Source organism: Rutidosis leptorrhynchoides, chromosome 10, assembly GCF_046630445.1.
Source record: "Rutidosis leptorrhynchoides isolate AG116_Rl617_1_P2 chromosome 10, CSIRO_AGI_Rlap_v1, whole genome shotgun sequence".
In the NCBI taxonomy this organism is placed as follows: Eukaryota; Viridiplantae; Streptophyta; class Magnoliopsida; order Asterales; family Asteraceae; genus Rutidosis; species Rutidosis leptorrhynchoides.
The window spans coordinates 308,672,359-308,685,988 of NC_092342.1; positions in this window are offsets into that span (position 1 = coordinate 308,672,359).

Genomic DNA, 13,630 nt, shown 5'->3' on the forward strand with positions numbered 1-13,630 from the left:
TTTACGGGGAGAGAAGTAGACCGAAATCCCACAATAGGAGTGGGAAGGAATAACAATGGATTTCATCACGAAGCTACCAAAAACGGAAGGCGGATTATGACACTATCTGGGTTATTGTTGACCGCCTCACCAAATCTGCTCACTTTCTAGCTATGAAAGAAATCGATACAATGGACAAACTTGTACAACGATTGATAATGCTAAAAACGAACATATATTTCATGGCATTATCCCTCAAGAAAGACAAGCTTTTGGTTGCAATTGTTCTATTTACAAGTGATATTCGTTTAAATAATAAAAGGTGAAGACAAAAAACAGATTCGGTGAATTGAAGACGCAAACGACCAAAAAGCTCAAAAGTACAAAGTACAATCAAAGTGGTTCAAATTATTGATGAGAAACGTCTCAAAATTTACAAGAGTACAAGACACAAAACGCAAAATACAAGATATTAAATTGTACGCAAGGACGTTCGAAAATCCGGAACCGGGACCAAAGTCAACTTTCAACGCGCGACGCAACGGAGCGAAAATTACAAGTCAACTATGTACATAAATATAATATAATATATAAATAATTCTTAAAATTATTTATATATTATATATATTTATTTAAAACCGTCGACAAGAAGTAAACAACAATATGCGACGCTGTTTTTAGATTTTAGTACCTTTTTAAGTTATTGCCGTTTTGGATATAGTATTTCTTTTAAGCTTTGATACCTTTAGACGTAAATTTTAATTCTTAGTTTTTAGACTTTTAAGTTTCGACGTACTACGTTCTTTTTATTATTTTTCGACCTTTTATTTTTCGACGTTTTCCGACGCGATCTTTTTCTTCCTTATTTTTCGCCGCTCTAGTTTTTAGGACTTAGATTTTTTATTTTCTATTTCTTCTCTAAAATTTCTTTAAATTTCGATGAAAAATTATTTTAAGCGGTTAAATTGATAGACATCCAAAATTTTCTGGTTCGTAGTAATAGTTGGATTTGTTAGTGGCGAGTTGTGGGCTTCCGATTTAAAGGGTCCTGGCTACCTGCTGCATCTATTGGCTATTCGAAACGTGGGCAAAATTAGAAAAGTCTATTTAATTTGATAACTTATATAATTTTTATCTTTTATAACTAATAGGATATTCAGTGAATGCACCGAGCAAAACGTTCACCTCCTTTCATACGTTCACCACCTGTAACTCGATCAAGACATCTAGCCAATATTGTCGCAGTTGATTTTTCTTTAGAATCGTCATCCAGTCGACTAAGTACTCCAATTCAAATTTTCGATAATCCATTTTTTGAACCCGACCTCACAATTGAGAATCCGAAGGATATTCAGGGACAATTCAGAGATCCTGAACCATTAATCTTTCCTCCGAAACCACCAATCATTCAAACAGAGATTGTTGAGGAACAAACCATTAAATCAGAATCCTCTAGTGATTCAGATTCAACAAATTCAATCATGGAAAATCTGGAACCTCTAAGTATGGAAGACCGAATGAGAGCTAAACGCACTGGCCAAGGTCACGCAATTACTCAACCAGACATTAATGCGCCAGATTATGAAATCAAAGGACAAATCCTACACATGGTGACTAATCAATGCCAACTTAGTGGTGCGCCGAAGGAAGATCCAAATGAACATCTTCGAACCTTTAATAGGATCTGCACTCTATTTAAAATCCGAGAAGTAGAGGATGAACAGATATATCTCATGTTATTTCCCTGGACTTTAAAGGGAGAAGCCAAAGATTGGTTAGAATCGTTACCTGAAGGGGCGATTGATACATGGGACGTTTTAGTTGAAAATTTTCTTAAACAAATTTTTCCGGCATCTAAAGCCGTGAGACTTCAAGGAGAAATTGTTACGTTCACACAAAAGCCAAATGAAAATCTATATGAAGTGTGGACAAGATTTGGAAAGTTATTAAGAGGATGTTCGCAACATGGTTTAGACACTTGTCAAATAGTACAAATATTCTACCAAGGATGCGACATCACTACAAGAAAAGACATTGATATAGCAGCTGGTGGTTCCATTATGAAGAAAACCGCAACTGAAGCTTACAAAATTATTGATAACACTGCTTCCCACTCACATGAGTGGCACCAAGAAAAAGATATCGTTAGATCATCTAAAGCAGCTATAGCCGATTCTAACCATGACTTCGATTCCATTTCCGCAAAGATAGATGCTGTTGAGAGACGAATGGAATAGATGACTAAGGATATTCACTCAATAAGAATTAGTTGTGAGCAGTGTGGAGGACCACATTTGACAAAAGATTGTCTCAGTATTGAACAAACAATGGAACAAAGAGAGAATGTTTCATACATGAACCAAAGGCCTGGAAATAATTATCAGAATAATTATCAACCGCCAAGACCAATCTACAATCAAAATAAAAATTACAACCGAAATGTTCCATACAACAATCAACAAGGTCCTAGCAATCAACAAGTATCCAATAATACTTACAATCAGCAAAGACCTATTTTTCAAAACAAATCACCACAAACCGATGATAAAAAGCCAAATTTAGAAGATATGATGTCGAAGCTAGTTGAATCTCAAACTCAGTTTTTCACATCTCAGAAACAAACCAATGAACAAAATGCTCAAGCATTTAGAAATCAACAAGCTTCTATTCAAAATTTGGAACAAGAAGTAAGCAACCTAGCAAGGTTAATAGGTGAAAGAAAACCGGGAAGTCTACCTAGCAATACAAATGCTAACCCCTGGAATGAAACAGCTAAAGCCATTACCACAAGAAGTGGTATTACACTTAAACCACCTGAAATACCTATAATTTCTGATGAATCTATTCCTATTCCATAAGAACCACAACCTGAGCAAGATAAGAAAACAAAATCGGTAGTTGAAAAGGTTAATGAAGGTAACACAGTTAAGGCTAAACCTTATGTTAAACCATACCAACCACCACTTCCTTACCCGAGTAAAATGAGAAGAGAAAGACTTCAAGCCGAGCAATCCAAATTCTTGGATATGTTTAAACAAAAAATGTCAATCTTCCTTTCATTGATGTGATTTCAGGAATGCCAAGATATGCTAAATTTCTGAAAGATCTAATCACAAATAGAAAGAAAATGGAAGAACTCTCGGCTGTTACTATGAATGCTAATTGTTCTGCAGTGCTGTTGAATAAGATACCAGAAAAATTATCAGATCCAGGAAGTTTCACAATTCCATGTTTTCTGGGTAGTCTTAGTTTAATAGAAGCATTGGCAGACTTAGGTGCTAGTATAAATTTAATGCCATATTCACTATATGCTAAACTAGACCTCGAAGAATTGAAACCAACACGAATAAACATACAACTAGCCAATCGATCAGTAAAATATCCTAGAGGGATAATGGAGAACATGCTAGTTAAAGTTGGTACTTTAGTATTTCCAGTAGATTTTGTTATTCTGGACATGGAAGAAGATTCTCGAGTTCCTCTCATATTAGGAAGACCATTCTTAAACACGGCCAAAGCAATAATAGACGTGTTCGGTAAGAAACTGACCCTAAGTATAGAGGACGAGAGTGTTACCTTTTCAGTTGATAGAGCCATGCAACAACCGCAATCTGCAGATGATACATGTAATTACATTCAAACTATAGATTCACATGCAGAATTGTTAGAAGAATTTCCAGAATTACAAGGAACGGGAGAATGTTCTTTAGGAGAAGGAACTGAACCAATTGATGAAGCTGAAATGTTAGCCGCACTCATGGCTAATGGATATGAACCAACAACAGAAGAAATTCAAATGCTAAAAGAAGAAGACAGATATCGATATAAATCATCGATAGAAGAACCACCGACATTAGAGTTAAAGCCACTTCTAAATCATTTAGAATATGCTTATTTACATGGTGAATCTGAATTACCTGTAATAATATCATCTTCTCTTACTGAAAATAAAAAATCTCAACTCATTTCTGTGCTAAAAGCTCATAAACCAGTTATTGCATGGAAGATTCATAATATTAAAGGAATAAGTCCTTCGTATTGCACACATAAAATCCTTATGGAAGAAGGTCATAAAACGTATGTGCAACGCCAATGAAGACTAAATCCTAATATGCAAGATGTTGTTAAGAAAGAAATTATTAAACTACTAGATGCAGGTTTAATTTATCCAATCTCTGATAGTCCATGGGTAAGCCCAGTTCAATGCGTACCTAAGAAGGGTGGCATGACTGTCATCACAAATGAAAAAAATGAACTTATTCCTACTAGGACTGTAACAGGATGGCGTGTTTGTATTGATTATAGAAAATTAAATGACGCCACCAGAAAAGATCACTTTCCCTTACCTTTCATTGATCAAATGTTGGAAAGATTAGCCGGAAATAGTTACTATTGTTTTCTTGATGGTTTTTTCCGGATAATTTCAAATTCCAATAGCACATGAGGATCAAGAGAAAACCACATTCACGTGCCCTTATGGTACTTTTTCTTACAAACGCATGCCACTTGGACTTTGCAACGCCCCTGCAACCTTTCAAAGGTGCATGATGGCGATTTTTCACGACATGATAGAAGAATGCATGGAAGTTTTCATGGATGACTTTTCAGTCTTCGGTGATACATTTGAATCATGTCTAGTCTATCTTGAACGAATGCTTATTAGATGCGAACAATCAAATCTAGTTCTTAATTGGGAGAAATGCCATTTCATGGTTAAAGAAGGCATCGTTTTTGGTCATAAAATTTCAAAGGAAGGAATTGAAGTGGATAGAGCTAAAGTAGATGTAATTGCTAAACTTTCACATCCCACCAATGTTTGAGGAGTTAGGAGTTTTCTAGGGCATGCCGGTTTTTACCGACGTTTCATAAAAGATTTTTCTAAAATTGCCACTCCTATGAATAAACTCCTAGAAAAGGATGCTCCATTCATCTTTTAAGATGAATACATCAAATCTTTTAATATTCTTAAAGAAAAACTCACTAATGCGCCGATCATGATAACTCCAAATTGGAATCTACCGTTTGAACTCATGTGCGATGCAAGTGATTTTGCAATGGGAGCCGTTTTAGGACAAAGGATTGAAAAACGATTTCAACCTATATATTATGCTAGTAAGATGTTACAAGGAGCACAAATAAATTACACAACTACTGAAAAAGAACTCCTTTCTATTGTCTTTGCTTTTGACAAATTTCGTTCATATCTCGTTCTAGCTAAAACGGTGGTCTATACCGACCATTCTGCTCTTAGATACCTATTTTCAAAACAAGATGCCAAACCACGATTAATCCGTTGGATCTTACTCTTACAAGAATTCGATATTGAAATCCGAGATAAAAAGGGAGCAGAAAATCTCGCAGCTAATCATCTTTCTCGTCTTGAAAATCCTGAATTAGAAGTTCTAAATGAATCGGCCATACAAGATAACTTTCCTGATGAATATCTATTAAAGATAGATTATATTGAAATCCCATGGTTTGTAGACTATGCAAACTACTTAGTATGTGGATTCCTTGAAAAGGGGTTGTCGTACCAAAAACGAAAGAAATTCTTTAGTGATATAAAACACTATTTTTGGGAAGATCCACATTTGTTTAAAAGTTGTCCCGATGGAATAATACGCCGATGTGTATTCGGGGATGAAGCCAGTCAAATCTTAAACCATTGTCACACAGGACCAACAGGAGGGCATTATGGGCCTCAACTTACAGCAAGAAAAGTTTACATTTTTTAAGTATGTACATTTTTAAGTATAGGCCAGTCAAATCTTAAACCATTATCTCACAGGTAAGTATGTACATTTTTTATTTTTTTATTTATTGCTTTTAACCTTTTGATAATAAACGCTGAATCGTTCGCTATAAAGTATTAAATTGGTATTCAATAAAATTAGGTATGCGTAACCGAAATTATTGATATCATACAAAAATTTATTACATCACTGCGAAATTTACTGTTTATTCTTAAGGTATAAATATCTTTAATCAATCAACCCAAAATATTTTAGAAATTCGTCAGGAGTAAAACTACGTAATATAGCCGAAATTACTTTACCGAAAAGAGGGCGTATATTTTTGATAATATTTGATTGATTAAAGTGGGATAAAAGACCAAAAAGATTTTTAATTTTATTTTTTTTACCATGTTTTTAAAATTAATATATAAATATTAAATTAATATTGTAAACTTTTTAAAATCAATATATTTAAGTTTGTAAATATTTGAAAAATTAATATTTTTAATATAAGTTTGTATGTATAAAAACAAAAATATAATATAAGTTTGGTATGAATTTTTAAAATATTAATAATATGAATTTTTAATTTTATGCATTTTAAATTTAAGTTTAGTGTGAATTTAAAAACAAAAATTTAATTTATTTCACTAAGTTAAAAAATGTGATTTCTAAAAATTCGTCGTAAGTTGAAAACTAGGTCGTTGAACCGAAATTGCTTTACCCAAGGGAGGGGCGAGAAATTTTATTATCATTATTTTTAATCTTATTGAATTAAAGTAAGCCAAAAACATTAAAAAAAAACCCAAAAATCTTTGCTTTTAAAAACGCGCTTAAAAATGACAAATTTTAAAATTTTGTCTATGGACGGACTAGGACAACGATCCGAAACACCCTCATTCTTAAAAGAAACAAATTTTTAAAATTTATTAATTTATGTTTTATTAGTAAAGGTTTTTATTTAAAAAAAAATACCTGACCCCATGCGATCGCATGGGGTTTAAACTGTAAATCCATGCGGTCGCATGGGATAAAAAAACTGGACAGATTCATAAAGCTCATCGAGCTGCTGCTTCTGTCTCACTCCAAACACACACACATATTCGAGCATATACACACATACACTCCTAAATCTGTCATTTTTTCACCAAATTCAACCAAATTTCGTCCTACAATCCGCTCTAATCATGCCTAGGTTTGGATTTTTCAACAAGAAGGTAAAAATTACACCCCTAAACTCTTAAAATTTCTAGTTTTTGTGATATTTACCAATATTTTACCTAATTTGATTTTGTTAATTTCTAGTGTAATTAGAGTTAAATTGTTAGTATATTATGCATGTATAATCTAGATTGATGCTATTTAACATGATTTGAAGCCAAAAACTTCAAAATTTTTAGGAATCTAGGGTTTGTGTTCTTGAGCAATTTGGGGCTTTTTGATATAAACGGGTTATGGCCGATTTTTATCATGAATTATTGCTAAATTAAGTAGTGTAACATGTTTAGGTAGCTAAATGATCCAAACTTTGATCCTAAACGTGATTTTTGAGAATTAAAGTGGACTTTTTATGTATAAAATTCATGAACTTGATTAAATTGATGTAAATGCCATTTGAAACTTGTTTAATTGCTAGTAATAATTATTTTAATATGTTATTTGAGTTGAATGCTTATGAACTTTGTAAACATTTTCATATATGCTTATTTGAAAAAGTGTAGAATTGTAAAAATTGTGAAAATGTGTATAAGTTTAATTTTGATTGAACATGTTATTGTAATTGTTTTAATTTATTATTTTGCTAACACTAATGCATATTTGGATGCACAAATTTTGTGTTTACTGTGTTTTGCAGAAAAATACCGATACTGATGGTGCATCATCATCATCTAGACAACATGCTCCAGAACCTGAACCAGAAATGCAATATGAACCGGAGCAACAACAGGAACAACAACAACCACCTAATCAACACGCACCATATTATGATCCGCAGCAAGAATATATTAATGCCTACGTAATTTTTCCGATTCATCCGATAGTAGCACACCCGACGATTCATGAAGAACAATTGCATCCCAATTTGAGATTTGATCGAAGTTAGAGAGATTACCCGACATATCAAAGTAACAAATTCAAACTAGTAATGAAAAATGTAGAAGTGCCGAGGGTAATCAATTGGGAGCCTTTGGAAAGGGTCCAACTAGCTAACTCAGTTAGACTTCATCTGATCCAAAGGTATGGCAACTCTTCTTTTCCCGATTGGGAACTTTTATTCACCATTCGTAGGTCTGTATATAAAGAGTGGTGCATTGAACTTATGAGTACTATTTCACTTAATGCGGATGTAGATAGGTTAGATGATAGAAGTTTTCTTAGATTTATACTTGGTCGTAGGATGTACAGGATGTCCATGCTGGACATGGCCAGGGCTTTACAGATTTACACTCCTGGTGAATTACTACTACCCAATTGTACAAATTTGATTTACCATGGGGAGCGGGTAGATAGGAATTTTGACGCAAACGCCGTCTGGAGGCGTATGTCAGATTATAATGTTTTTTCGCTAGGAGGAAGACACTCCTACTTAGATATTAACAAAGCAGAGCAACGTATTATACATAGATTTTTAGCTAATTCGATTACACAAAGAGGTAAAAACAAGGAAAAGATGACCTTACACGACTTATTTTACCTTAAGCGTATTCGAAACACTAGAAGCTTTGTTAATATCCCCTACTGTGTTGGTTTTTATCTATCCAAAGTGGTAGCAGGAATACAGGACGGGAGAATAATAGGAGGAGGTATTTTTGTTACTCTCATTGGAGAGTATTTGGGTGTAGATAGGGATCAAGGGGGTCCTCTTATGGTATGTAGGGAACAGGATGATACTTTAGGATTGAAGGTCTATTAGGGTGCTAAGGTATTGAAGAGCAGACGCAATCAGGCAGTACCATATGTTGGTCGTCATCCACATGTAGAGAGAGGTTCAGATGAAGAAATAGAGGAAGCGGATGACATTAGGGATGTCATTAGGGAGGCTATGACTGACATCTACCAGCATATAGATGAGGTAGAAATGACAAACCAGGATAGACATAGTCGATACGAGCAGTGGCAAGCCTGGAATGAGTACGAGCATTCCAGACAACGACAGCATGATAGATGGCACTATCATCAGCATCAGATCATGAGCCAGCTATCACCTCAGGATCACTATGTACCGAATCGACCTGCTTACTATCCTCCACACCAGCCCGATATGCGACCACCATTTACTCTCTACGACCCTAACCAGGCCTATCAGTACACCTAACACCAACCATGGAACCCGACCGATGACATGAACTGGAACCCCTATCCAGATTGATATAGTTCCCGTTGGTGATTTCTGAGATTTTTATTTTTTTTTATTATTCTTATTTTTAAACATGTAATATTATGATACTTTTATTGTAATTTTTAATATTTTTATTATGTTGTACTAATATTTCATATTTGATTTGAAAGTGGGATTTTAAGTCCCATTTCAAATTACCATGCATGTTTATATTTGTATTGTATGTATTTTATTTCATATACACAACAGGGTAAAACAGCGTATTTTCAAAGCCTGGCATTAAGTTCAGCAAAAGCTACTAATTTTGACGACAAAACGAAAAACAAATGTGATGTAACAACAAGACGGAATAAACAAATGATGTGCACCATTTATCATTCAGCAAACAAACGCCAATATGTTTGAAAACTTTGGTAAAATTTAATCATTTTTCTACACTAATCACCCTCAATAATTTAAATTGTTACTGATTTCTTGCAAATGAGGGCATTGTAAGATCTTAAGTGTAGGAAGGGGTTAAATTCTTTCGGATTTTTAAAATTTTAACTTATACACTTGGTTACCATTAAAAATACTAGTAACGCAGTAGTTGTATTAGAATCTAGTGCTCTCTGATAATAAAGAACAGCCCTAGTCTTATATACTGACTACTCACTTCTAGTAAAAATTTTCAAAATTTTCAATTAAATGAACTCAAAATCATGTTTATACATATTTATGAACAATAAAACTAGGTGTTAACACCGAAATTATTGTTACCTCGGAAAGGACATAAATTTAGAAACAACCCAAAATATTAGAATTCATTTAAAATGGAATAGAGGACAATAAAAAGGCAAAGAAAGGAAAATAAAAGCCAAGTGTGGGAAAATTTACCAAGTTACTTAAAACATATATCACATATTTTTGTACAAATAATTGAAGATACTTTTGTTTTGGACAAAATTAACCATTTTACTCGGTAAATTGTAAGATATTTGAAAGAAAGATGGATCTACACGATGAATCAATTCCATCATTAAAAGGAAGTAAAGTCTTCCAAAAAGGAAACGCGCTTCTTGATTTAGGTCAGGAAGTTGTCGTCCAGACCAGTTGTAGAGTCTACGAAAAACCTTGAAAAGTTTTCTCGAAAATCAGCTGGAAATCCACGGACCTCAGCATCAAATAGGGTCACCAAGTGGTCAGACTTATACTAACCATGAGAGGATCTGTCTCGTAAAATGGGGAGGGCGTCGTGAAAATTAGCTTGATAAGACTAATGAATCAGATCCCCAGAAAGGATAATCTCCTTAAAGATCAAAAATCAGCTTTTAAGCCTGATATTACTCAATCTTTGAGATTGACCTTAAAGATTGAGAATTACAAACTCATGGAATTCGATGATATCTAAACTCGAGCTTGAACGAGAAAACTACAAACTAATTTGTTTTCTGAAAACCCATTTTTAATGCGTTCATTACCATTGAACGTAAAATCCTAGGAATTCACCTGGAATTCATTAGGTCACCTGAACCAAATCGGGTATCAACCGTAAGAACGGTGGTTGCATAGCATGGTCAAAGACAGGACCTTGTGCCAGAACGAAAAACTATAGGGTGATCTTTACTATTGCTCCTACCAAGGATAGTAATTGCATCCGACATGTTATAGACCATAATTAAAAGCATGTCACGGGACATTACCTTAATAGTTGCTTGTTCAACGCTTTCCTTTACAACCGGACGGTAGTTTATCGAAAGGTAATATACGGAGCAAGTATACTGGACGTGTTGCTTTCCCAATACAAGGTTAGCAAGTGGGTGACACAAAACCGCAAGTTTTGAGCTAAAATTTTCAAATCTGAAACCCAACAAACCCACAAAAACAATTTGCAAACACCGGTGAAGGGTTATTCCGGAAAACTTATCTAGGGTAAAAGCTAGATTTAATTTTCAAAAGATCAAATGTTTTCATAAAGATCCAATTTCCTAAAGGATCTAAATTTTCATAGTCATGTGGGACTGTAAACCACAACGTTACTATCATTGTTTATACCGCCGTATAGAAATCACTGATGTACAAAGTGTGAAGAATAAAAGAAGTGATTCTAGTATTTTTATTTTCAAGACTATATTGCTTGAGGACAAGCAACGCTCAAGTGTGGGAATATTTGATAATGCTAAAAACGAACAAATATTTCATAGCATTATCCCTCAAGAAAGACAAGCTTTTGGTTGCAATTGTTCTATTTACAAGTGATATTCGTTTAAATAATAAAGGGTGAAGACAAAAGACAGATTCGGTGTAACAACCCAACCCGTTAACCAACCAATAACGCGGAATAAAAAAAATTCTTTGTGCAGCAAATGGCGCGGCGCGCCATGACCCCGCGCGGCTCGCAAAAGGACCTGGACAGGCTGCTATCCCAAATAGTCCCAAATGGGAAAATGTTTGACCACTTCCCGACACATTTAGACTAAACGGTTTTCACAACACATTATAATAGTTAAAACTAACACGTTCCATCAATAAAAATGGTTTTACGACACCGGGCCCACATATGCCTAAATTACCCTTTAAGTACCAATATCAAGTTTTCGACCACACGACTTTTAACACAAAATAAAGCCGAGCATGGCGATTGGGGATACGCTACCCAATCCTAATCAATCCAAAAGCAAGCTTTCTAAAGCAACTATGCAAGTCCACTAGTCCCACGTTTACCCGAGCCACCACATCCATGCAAATCTATAAAAAGGTAAACAACGAGAGGGTAAGCTAACGCTTAGTGAGTGAGAATATACTACATACATGTATATGCATAAAATGGACACGCCACACAAAACCAAGTACCGCATACCGGAGCATCCAAGCATAAAGGCAAGCTAGTCTAAGCATACCGTAAGATCACTAAGCAACGAGCTAAAGATACATCAACAAAATATAAGTTCACCAACAACAATGTGAACAATGCCAATAAGCTACACCCGGAGGGTTAGCTACATCACGACAATACAACATTATATGTATACAATATATATATATATATATATATATATATATATATATATATATATATATATATATATATATATATATATATATATATATATATATATATATATATCTCGAATAACATAATTTTCTTACGCTTACAACACAATAACCATGGTTAACCAAATCTTCGCAAGGGAATGACTTCGCGAAACAAGTCATCGATGTTCATAACAACCATTAGTGCACTTAACACTTCGTACACTAACCCCACGGGTGGCATCTTAACACGTCGATACTTCACCCTGGGTGGGTGGCGTCTTAACACGTCGACACTTCACCCCTAGTGGTGTCTTAACACTTCGACACTTCACTCTTCATTTTACTTGAGGTGGCATCTTAACACATCGATACTTCACCTCGAGTGGCGCCTTAACACATCGGCACTTCACCCTTCAACTTACTTGGAGTGGCATCTTAGCACATCGATACTTCACTCCGGGTGGTGTCTTAACACATCGACACTTCACCCCGGGTGGCGTCTTAACACATCGACACTTCACCCATCATATTACTTTGAGTGGTGTCTTAGCACATCGACACTTCACTCGTCACGTGAAATGTGGTGTCTTAGCACATCGACACTTCACATCTCACACTACAATAAATAAATACATTATATACCTACGCATATAATTATTCCACTCACTATATTAACCCTTCGTCATTGGGGTTATATAAGTCCACATCACACGCCCATGTGATAACGTACACACAAAGTGTGCACCTCGCCAAAGTGGTCAACCAAAACGCACAACCGTGCCAATTGGACCTATACACAAGTCTAACAATTCCACCTATACGAGAAGCGAGCTCTATAAGCGAGAACCCCTTCACCTGACCCGCACCCATCCTACACATACATATGCATATAGGATATTAACACTCACCTTGTTGCCTTGAAGAATGCTACCGAATAATCCGTAATCGCCGATGGAATGTACCTAATCCATTTATCACATAACAAGTAACACAATTAGGGTGGATATACAAATCAACCCAAATTGACAACTAGTGCAATTTCGACCCAAATGCACTTCCAAGCACAAACCGCGCCCAAACTAACCAATAATCACTAACACAAGTGAGAATGGTCCTAATATGCCAATCAAACCCAATCATAGGTGTTAAACACCTATCTTGCCCAAAATGACACTTAAACCCTAATTTGACCCATAAGAAGTCAATATCACGCCATTAGCAAGTTTTGACACCAAAACATATTTAACTCGGTTCTATGCTTCAACTTAATCCATTTTAAGTTTATAAACCTTATTAAATCGGCAATTGAGTCATAATCATCAACAAACCCTAATTTTGACTCTAATCAAAATTAGTCAATCATAAGAACCCTAATGGTTTCCAAAACACCAATAATCACTAACACTAGTGATTATACATCATTTACAAGTCTTAAACATGGTTAAATCATTAACCAACCCAAAACTCGCCAAATATCAAAATAGCAAGTTTCCATAAACCCTCTTCATCAACTAAATGGGTTTTACAACTAACAATCTCAAACCCTAACTTGAATATCAAA